Consider the following 10,921-nt stretch of genomic DNA (forward strand, 5'->3'; position numbering starts at 1 on the left):
TAAGAATGTTGTTTATTGGTTCAGTGGTGAGGATTTTTGTTTTCTTTACATTGAAATGTAATCCATACTGAAGGCTGTGCTCTTTGATCTTCATCAATAAATGTTTTAAGTCCTCTTTACTTTCAGCAAGCAAGGTTGTTATTGCAGGTTGTTAATGAGTCTTTCTCAGAACTGGGCAAGTGTGAAAGAGTCCTGTGCTAGTTCTTTTAGTATGGAATCCCTAGTGTCCCTTATGACTTTGACAGTGATATAGGAGTTCCTAAGTCCTTTACAGGTGGGACAAGAAAATAAGTTGTTTGTCTTCTGAGTTGGGCCACCATTTTTAAAGAAGGACTCAATTAGATTTGAAGGTCTTTCATTTTCTAATTTTAATCAAGGATATCCTTAGTGTTAATTATTAAACCAAGGAGCTTTAGTAGCTTGTTGTTGTTGTTAAGTACCATGGAGTCGGTTCTGACTCATAGCCACCCTGCACAGGGTTTCCCATGTTGTAAATCTTTATGGGAGCAGAACTCCTCATTTTTCTCCAGCAGAACCGCTGGTAATTTCGAACTGCTGACCTTGAGGTTGGTAGCCAGACTCGTATCCACTACACTGGCTATGACTTGGGCTGCTAATCTTCAAGGTCAGCAGTTTGAAACTACCAGCAGTTCTGTGAGAGAAAGATGAGGCTTTCTGCTCCCGTAAAGATTCACAGCTTCAGAAAACCCATACAGGAAAACTCCGACTCCAGGGCACATAATCACCACCACCACCAAGTCATAGGACCCGTGAATGAGTTGAATTTGTGTGAGGACATTTTATTATAACCCTAGATCTCTTGTAGTGTTTTGGTTTTGACTTTCTATTTTGTCAGTTGTGTTGGTTTTAAGTTTTCACTGGAATTTCGTCTTGATCATTTAAATGGAACAGTGTCCAAGATAGTTTTATATCTTGTTGAATGTGTAAAAAATTAGTTTAGAATAGCCACTTTTACCAACTGAATCAAAACAAAAATTATACAGCTACTTTTACATTTGTATTTCTTTGTTTTATATGTTGTTGTTGTTGTGAAATGCCCTCGAGTTGGTTCTGATCTGTAGCGACCCTGTATAGGGTTTCCGAGGAGCATCTGGTGAGCTTGAACTGCCAACCTTGCGGTTCAAACGGCTTTGCAGTCTGATGCATTAATCCACAGTGCCACAACAGGACTCCATAGGCCTGCTTAAAAAATGTTTTATTAGTACAGCATAGAATATCATAAGGGGAAACATAGTCTGTATAGTCTTATTCCTAGAAGCACTGGTTCTGATTTCCTTCCCCTATGAGATTTGCATGAAGTTCTCTTGAAAAGTATTCTGTAAGAAAAATTCTTTACTTTGGTATGTACTAAGGAGCTCTGGTAGCGTAGTGGTCACGAGTTGGTCTGTCAACCTCAATGTCAGCAGTTCAAAACTACCAGCGGTTCCGTGGAAGAAAGAGAAGGCTTTCTGCTCCCGTAAAGATTTACAGCCTCAGAAACCCTGTACAGGGTCACTATGAGTCGGAACCAACTCCACGGTACTTAATAGCAAAGGTCTTCTAAGTTAATGTGGTGGTGGTGTGCCATTGAGTTGGTTCTGACTCATAGTGACCTTGTATAGGGTTTCAGAGACTTTAAGGGAGCAGAAAGCCTCATCTTTCTCCAGTGGAACCGCTGGTAGTTTTGAACCACTGACCTTGAAGTTAGCAGCCTGAATTGTAACCACTATGCTACTAGAGCTCCTTATCATTCACAAAATTATGATTTTGCCTATGATTGTTATTACTGAATTAAGATTATTTTTTTGAGCTCTGTTTTAATTTTTTCCATCCATGTGTGCTTATGGGTTAAATCATTTTAATATTACAGAGAAGAAATGAAATGCTTTTATCTCAACAGGTCTTTGTGTTTACAACAACCATAAAATCAAAATCATCACAAATAATTTGAATGACCTATTGCAAAAATAAGTTTCCTTTAAAGATTTCCTTCTCCTAGATATAAGAAAAATTACTCCCTTGAGGAAGTTAGTCTGCCCCTTGTTTAGCAAAATCCCTGGGCCAGTCTAAACATATGCAAATAAATTAGCAAGCTTAAGTTTTTGTTTTTATAAATGTGAGTCAGAGGTGGGGTAAGCTACTCAGTGGGATTTCCTTTGCCACAGGAGTACTGGTATGGTGCTAATGGGTAAGTGCTGGACCACAAGGTCAGTTTGAACTTCAATGATGGCAGTTCAAACTCACCAACTGCTCCTCAGGAACCCTACACAGGGTCCCTATGTGTTGGAACATGACTCAGAGGCACTTAACCACAACAACACAGGTAACTTTTACAAAAGATAAAAAAGAATCCCTCCCAATTCAGTGTGTAAAGAGACCTGGCTACTCAGGGTTTTGAGCATTGGGCAGCTAACCAAATGCAGAGTCAGCAGTTTGAGTCCACCAGCCCCACCTCAAGAGAAAAATCCTCTGCTTCCCAAGAGTTCATCCTGTTTTGTTCTAGAGTGCTACATGAGTGGAATTAGCCTTACTGGCAGCAGGTTTATCAGGTATAGGGAATTTTAAAGAATCTTAAAAAGTTAAATTTAGAGAAATTTAAATTTAAAGAAATCAGATATAAGTTTAAAAAACACCTTGAGATATACAGATGTTTTTAAATTTTCTACAGTAATTAGGCTTTATTAGTTTATGAGTCATTTGTTGTTGTTGTTAAGTACCATGGAGTCAGTTTCGACTCATAGTGACCCTGCACAGGGTTTCCGAGGCTGTAAATCTTTACGGGAGCAGAAAGCCTCATCTTTCTTCCGTGAATAAACTTGTTGTTGTTAGGTGCCATCAAGTTTATTCTGACCCATAGTGACCCTATATAGAGTTTTCAAGGAGTGGCTGGTAAGCTTGAATTGCCAACTTTGTGGTTCAAATCGACTTTGCAATCCAGCACATTAACCCACAGTGTCATACCAGGACTCCTTACTAGTGCTGAATTAACAATGAAATGTTCTAATTTTAAGTTCATATACTTTTGGTTTTCAAAGAAAAGATACATGCATTTAAGAATGGCACAACAACAACAAAATATGTTAATTTTCTTTCCATTTAAAGACTTATGCTATAAACTATGCAACTGAAGCAACATTAAAAAAAATTCAGTAGAAGTTATCTGGTATGATCAAAGTTATATCCTTCTGGCTAGAGTTTTGTAGTTTAATTTTATACCAAGAGCTAGAACCACTATTAAAACTTCTTCTACTTGGAAAGCTAAGTGCCTTTCCTCATGAGTCTGGTCAGGTGACTAGAAGTTGACTGGTGATGGTGGTTACGTGCCGTAGAGTCAGTTCTGACGCATAACGACCTTGTATAAGGTTTCCGAGGCTGTAAATCTTTACAGGAGCAAAAGCCTCATCTTTCTCCAGCAGAACAGCTGGTTAACCTTGAGGTTAGCAGCGGGAATCATAACCACTACCAGAGAGTTCTTTAGCTCCTTAGGCATTGACTGGAGGAAGCAAATTAGACTTCTTTTAGAGCCAGGGATGATGCAGGGCACTTGAGCTAACAGTTTAGAGAATGAAATTAATTGGCAAGATGAACATTCTAGCATATTTATGACTTTTGTATTTTTGAAGCTTATTAAAAGACTCCCAGTACAGGAGGCACCAGATGAAATTTTAAAATTTTACACCCAGATTTTTTGAACATTTTTGTTATAACATCTGTTACTGCTGGAGTAGAAAGCTAGTTAAAATAAGAGACATCAGACTATAGTCAATACTGTACACCCTAAAGAAACATTAGGATCCCATAAGAAAAATGAGAAACCAAGATAGTATATATGTCATAGATGTATGCATGTATGCTCTTGGAGCCGGGCCTGAGTTACCAGGACATCTGCCTCTTCATAGCTTTGAACTAGCCTTTTTAGGATCCTAATAGTCTACAAATGGCTTTGTCAATGGCTTTGTGTACAGCTTTACCCCATTGGCCTTGGGGACCACTTGCATCTTGTAACTCAAGTCAGTCAATTATGTAACAGTTGGTGGCCTGCCTTCTTTGTCCTGCTACCTGTATCAACCACGCAAGGACTGTGAGGTGCTATGGATTCTCCTCAAGGTGAATTTCTAGAGACACTTATCCAATTGGCCACCTCCTGTTCTCACTTTTGTTGTCACACTAATCATGCTGTGTCCTAACTAGATAACCACAGAAGGTGTGACTAAGAGTGCCCAAGCTGCAATGTTTTTTAAACTGCGAAGTTGGCAGTTCAAACTCACCAGACACTCCTTGAAAACTCTATTCAGGGTCGCTATGAGTCATCACTGACTCCACAGCATTTAACAACAACAACGTCCTATTAGCCACTTTAGATGTATGTTGTTGTTGTTAAGTGGCTTTGGGTCAGTTCCTACTCATGACGACCCTGTATAGGGTTTCCAAGGATCAGTTAGTGGGTTTGAACAGCTGACTTTTCAATTAGCAGGCCACTGTCTATCCTACAGTGCCAAACCAGGATTTCTAAAGACTGATGTTGTTGTTAAGTGCTGTCAAGCTGCTTCCAACCCATAGAGATCCTGTATAGGGTTTCCGAGGAGCAACTGGTGAGCTTGAACAGCCGATCTTGTGGTTAAAACCAACTTTGCAGTCCAGCGCATTAACCCACAGCACCATACCAGGAGCCACCAAATCTAACTAGAAGTTACTGAGTTTTATCAGCTTACAAGATCCCCAATATCCAGTTTCCCTCATGAGTCCTCATCTATGTTCCTAATCAACAGGAAGTAACAAGATGAGAACATCGCCCTACTTCCCCACGATGGGAAACTGGTCAAAAAGGAGAGGGAGTTGAAGCCACAACCACCTAAAACAATTGCATCACATAAGGAAAGAAGTCATCAGTGCTTGTCTTCCTTTATACTTTCACCTAGGTTGTTGTTGTTGTTGTTGTTAAGTGTTGTCAAATCAGTTCCAGCTCATAGTGACCCTGCATAGGGTTTCCAAGAGATAGTTGGTAGGTTTGAACAACCAACTTTGTTGTTAGCAGTCCAGTGCTTATCCTATTACACTGCATCAAGTTTCCTCTTTAAGGTTAATCAATAGTTAACCCCCAACTGCAAGGGCTTGTTGTTGCCGTTGTTAGGTGCCCTTGAGTTGTTTCCAATTCATAGTGACCCAATGCAAAACAGCCAAACATTACCCTGTTTTGTGCCATCCTCACAATTGTTATTGAGTTTGAACCCATTATAACTTCCACTGTGTTAATCCACGTTAGTGGGGTCCCTCTTTTTTGCTGACTCTCCACTTTACTCAACATGATGTCCTTCTTCAGTGACAAACCTCCTAATAACATGTCTGAATATGAGAGATGAAGTCTGGCCATACTGGCTTCTAAGGAGCAGTCTGGCTTTATTTAAACACTTCTCTGAATTTTTATGTTCACGGTTAAGTGTCTACTCATACAATGTTGAAAACAAAGGCAGCCTTGAAGTATTCACAAAGATCCTTCACACAACAGAAAATAACTTCTTACTCCTCTCAATAACAAATTATATTTATTATATTAATTTACACATTTTTCCTTATGTTGGGCTTTTCTCGAAATGATTTACAGATGTTTTTAGTGTATTTGGTTCATTTTTAAATAAGAAAATGAATCATTTAGATAGATAAGAGAGAAATACTTTTAAAAACCAAAATGGCAAAGTTTTCTGTGACATGAGTATTCACTTAAGTCTAGTTTAAATTTAATTATAAATTGATTTTCTTTTTAATTTCACTGAGATTGTATTTTAATTCTAAAAATGACATTCTATCCCTGACGATTAGGCTATGTCCCTCCAAGGACACTACTTTCCAAAATTAATTAATAAGTTCATAATCATTTTCATGTGTCAGATTTCATGACAAAATCATGTGAGTTTCATAGTCAAATCATAGTCTGGCCATCCTGGCTTCTAAGGAGCATTCTGGGTGTACTTTTTCCAACACAGATTTGTTTATTCTCTGGCAGTCCATGGTACTTTTAACATTCTTCTCAAATACCATAATCAGAATTCATTGGTTCTTCTAAAGTCTTCTTTATTCATTGTACAATTTCACATGTATATGAAAATATTGAAAATATCATGATTTGGGTCAGGCGCATATTAGTCCTCTCAAACTGATATCTTTGCTATTGAATACTTTAGAGAGGTGATTTGTAGCATATTTGCCCAATTCAATACATCATTTGAATTCTTGACTGCTGTTTTCATGAGTGTTCATAGTGGATCCAAGCAAAACGAAATGTTTAACAACTACAATCTTTTGAAGACTTATCACGATGTTATTTGTTGATCTAACTGTGAGCGTCCTTGTTTTCTTTACACTGAGGTACAATCCATACTGAAGGCTGTAGTCTTTGATCTTTATCAGTAAATATTTTAAGTTCTCTTCACTTTCAACAAGCCAAGTTATATTATATGCATAGTCCAGGTTGTTAATGGGTCTTTCTCCAATCCTGACACCACGTTTTTCTTCATATAATCCAACTTCTCGGATTGTTTGCTTACCATACAGATTGAATAAATATGGTGAAAGGATACAACTGTGGCATATACCTTTCCTGATTTAAAACATTCAGTATCCTCTTGCTCTGTTTGAAAAGCTGCCTCTTGGTTTATGTACAGGTTCCTCATGAGCACAATTAAGTGTCCTGGAGTACCCATCATTCACACTGTTATCCATAGTTTGTCATGATCCACACAGTTGGAAGCCTTTGCATAGTCAATAATGCACAAGTAAAGAATACTGAAAGTGCTGTGGACTGCCAAAAGAACAAATAGATCTGTTTTGGAAGAAGTATAACCAGAGTGCTCCTTGGAGGCGAAGATGGCTAAGTTTCGTCTCTCCTACTTTGGACATATTGTCTGGAGAGAACAGTCACTGGAGAAGGATGTCATGCTGGGTAAGGTGGAGGGTCAGAGAAAAAAGAGGAAGACCCCAATGAGATGGATCAGCCAGGTGGCACCATTGATGGCGTCAAGTGTGGCAGCGGTAGTGAGGTTGGCCCAGGACCGGACATTGTTTCGTTCTGCTGTGCATGGGGTCACTATAAGTCGGTTCTGACTCGATGGCGCCTGACAACAACAACAAAGCTCTCTCTGGTCTTCTCTGCTTTCAGCCAGATCCATTTGACGTTATCAATGATTTCCCTCATTCCAAGTCCTCTTCTGAATCCATTTTGAATTTTTGGCAGTTCCATGTTGCTATACTGTTGCAGCTTTGGGCTCTAGGCCTGTGGACTGAGTAAAGGTGAGTGCCTATGGGCAGGAGACTGGCTTGAAGAACACGAGAGAGGCATGCTTGCTGTGTGACAGACAGGAGGCATTCCTGACTGTAGAACTGCTGCATCCTGAGTTGGTTTTGATCCTGAATTGTACCCTGTTCACTTCCCTAATAAACCCTATAATTGTGAGTTTTGTTATGAGTTCTGTGTGGCTATTGCAATAGATTATTGAACCCAGATGTGAAGCAGAGAGTGCTGTGGGAGAGATGGTTGGTGTCAGAATAGGATAAAGAAGGTTGTAGAGTGGAAGCAGGTTTCATAGGAATCGGCCTTGACCTCATTTTTAGTTTGATTATCCTTCCCCCTTGGGAAGCTAAGGGATGTCATGGCTTCTACAAAAGCCATTTTTGCCGTATGGCTTTTCAAATGTTTTCCTCCTTTTGTCTCCTTTTCCTCCACACCAAATCCAAGCTCTAAACCATTGCCATTGAATCATTTCTAACTCATAGTGACCCTATAAGGTAGAATAGAACTGTCCCATAAAAGCTCCATGGTTGTATGACTTAAAGAAAGGAGCCTTGGTGGCACTGTAGGAGAAGCACTGCATTGCTAATCACAGGTTCAAACCTACCAGCTTCTTCACATGAGAAACATGAAGTTTTCTGCTACTGTAAAGATTGGGAAATGCTAGACTGGATGGCTAAGAGTCAGAATCCACTTGATGGTAGGAATTTGTTGGGTGTTTTGTTGTATATCTTCAGGAAAGGAGCCCTGGTGGTGTAGTGTATTAAGCATTGGTCTGTAAAGTGCAAGGTTCACAGCAGCCCAGCTATTGCTCCACGGGAGAAACACAACACTGTCCCTGTCAGTAAGGACTGATAGGCTCAGATGCCCTCAACACGGTTCTACTCTGCCCCAAGAGTCACTATGAGTTGAGATTGAATTGAAGGCAGTGGGGTTTTGTTTTTTAATATTTTAAGGAAGCTGACTGCCAGCTCTCTCTCTCTCTCTCTCTCTCTCTCTCTCTCTCTCTCTCTCTCTCAGCTACTGATTGGTTCACAGCCAAGTGCTTGAACAACTGTGACCCGAAGGCTCCCTGTATCTCTTCATAGTCCCAATAAACTGAGAAAAGGTTTTGCTTATTTATTTATTGCAATTTAAGGAGCTCTGGTAGTATAGTGCTTACAAGTTGGGCTGTTAACCTCAAGGTCAGCTGTTTGAAACTACCAATCGCTCTGTAGAAGGAAGGTGAGGCTTTCTGTGGAAGGAAGGTGAGGATTTCTGCTCCCTTCCAGGTTTACAGCCTCAGAAACTCTATGCAGGGTCGCTATGAGTCAGAACTGACTCCACTGCACACCACCACCACTACCACCATTTATGTATTTATTTGCATTCAAGATATAATCTTTAATAACAAACAGTAGATCCCCCAGGAATGAAAATGATGGAGCTGGGGCTGGAGGTCCATGGAGTCTCCGTTTCCCACCTTCTAAGGTCTGAAGAATCAGTGGTTCAAGCTCACCAGCTGCTCCTCGGAAACCCTATACAGGGTCGCTATATGTTGGAACTGACTCGATGGCACTTTACAACAACAACAAGGTCTGAAGGCAGGGAAGTAGTGGACCTTATTGAGGGTGGTCTGTTCCAGTAAGTCCATCTGTCTGGGGCCCTAGGATCCAAGATGCAGCAAATGGAGCAGGTGGGACTCCTACCTGATCCGGAAGGTCCTAGAAGGAAATATTTTCAAAGCGGGGCAGACAAGCTGGTCAAGGACTCTGGGGTCGGATAAAGATGTTTTCCTCCCACCCAGGCCATCAGTGTGGCAGAGCTGCAGGGAACCACCAAAGTACTCGGCATAGGCCCTTTATGTGGGCAGCCTATGGGTGGGCAGGGGCTAGGACAGGAGGCTTCAGATGCTTGAGCCCCCTGAGATACCCTTACCCCTCCTTCCTGGCCAGGTGGAGCCTCACTCATGCATGGCTAATCTGGGTGTCCTGGGTGTGGCTTCACATCTGTGAGTAATTCCCCTGCCCCAGTCTGAAACCCTGACGACAAGATGGATATCACTGTTGGTAATGGTGATGACCATTACCTGAGATGTTGTAGGGCGTTTCTAGGTGACTCTCCAGCATAGCTCTCATGGCATTTTTGAGCAGCTCAGGCAGGATGCAGCCCAGTGGCATAGGGATGAAGGAGAACCAGGTAGTCACGTGCCCATTGATGCGGACGTGGGCAGGCACTGTCATACTGTGCTAAAAGTGGCATCTGGCAAAGTCTACCCACTTTTCAGTAATCTTATTTGGCGAGAAGCAAATGCAGATGATGCCAACAAAGTCAGGTTTGTTCTCGTGCAGTACCAGGAGATGTGTAGCCAACATGTGGACCCCATGCCAGGGAAACAGCATTTTGTCCAAGAAATGATGGACAAGCTTCTCATCTTGGGTGTGTTCTTGACTCTTACACAGGATCTCAGCTATGTAAGGATCAGCATATCTATATGGTCATCTAGGAACTGTGGAACCAGCTGGCAGTATTGGGCCTCTTCTGCCTGGTCCTTAATCAGAGGGAAGTCTGTCAGCTTCTGGAAGGCACAGATGAACAGCTCATGCGTGTGCTGCAAGATGGTCGGGTTGTAGCCAGCGATGCAGTGTGTGATCTTTACTGGCAGTTCTAACATTTATCAGAGGGTGGCTGCCATCCTGAGACTAGCTCAAATGGGACATAGGAACTAGACAGACTGAGGGCTTCTCAGCTGCTATGTTGATGGTTGACTGATTGTAAAAAGAGATGATAGTCTGGAACATTCCTGGAACATCGCATGGTGTGTGTCGGTGGCTGAGGTGGAGCAGGTCCATATAAGACATTGTGGGTCCCAAGAGGAGCCAGAGCAGAGGTTTGCTCTAGGAGGTGCTCCCCAGCATGGAAGCCAGTATCATTTTCCTGGTAATTTGTCAGACTGGGCAGCCAGTAGGTCTGAGGACCTGACAGAAGGAGGTGACCCCCAAATGGAAACAAAGGATGGAGGGGGAGCTGGCAAGGACTCTTCTCTGATTCCAGGGGTGAGGACCAGTGGAGGATGCTGAGCAGCTCCAGGGAAAGTCAAGCCCCTTCATTTCTAAGGTTTTTAAAGTTAATGAAATGCATTCTTTATTGTTTTTTTTACTTTGGTGCAACTCTTTCTGGATGACCAAGTTTTCTAAATGTCTGATCATCAGCTCCCTCCAGGGGAAGTTTTTCAGAGGTCAGAGGCTAATGATACCAAACATCAGGCTGTCTGGTTAATTGTCTGCGTATTTAGCTAAGATTAAGATCTCAGATAAGAGTGGACTTGCTCTGGCTGGGAAAGGAAATGGCCTTTTGATAGAGCAAAGCAATTCTTATGGGGAGATTGAGAGGGGTGGAGCTACTGAACATATGGGAAGTTGTGAGATTTGTCTTCCTCTAGTATCCTTAGATGGTACAGGAACTTTCATTTAGTACTGGAAGACACAATTCTTGAGTTATGGTTAAAAATAAGAAAGATGCATCATCAGATCGGCACTTAAGATCGGCAGCAAATTAGAGAATTTGAAAGCTTAGAAAAGAAATGTGAAGTCAAATGAAAGGGTTTCCAGTTGCCCGACTTTAAACCCACACTCCCTGGATTTAGAGGTCAAAGCTCAC

At 41.5% G+C, this 10,921-nt stretch overlaps 1 pseudogene; it reads right to left on the minus strand.

Annotated features, from left to right (window-relative positions):
* Positions 1-9,224: 9,224 nt before the first annotated feature.
* On the minus strand, positions 9,225-10,194 carry LOC102832535 (annotated as a pseudogene).
* Positions 10,195-10,921: the final 727 nt, after the last annotated feature.

The sequence above is a fragment of the Chrysochloris asiatica genome, unplaced genomic scaffold (genome assembly GCF_000296735.1).
Source record: "Chrysochloris asiatica unplaced genomic scaffold, ChrAsi1.0 scaffold00001, whole genome shotgun sequence".
Lineage (NCBI taxonomy): Eukaryota > Metazoa > Chordata > Mammalia > Afrosoricida > Chrysochloridae > Chrysochloris > Chrysochloris asiatica.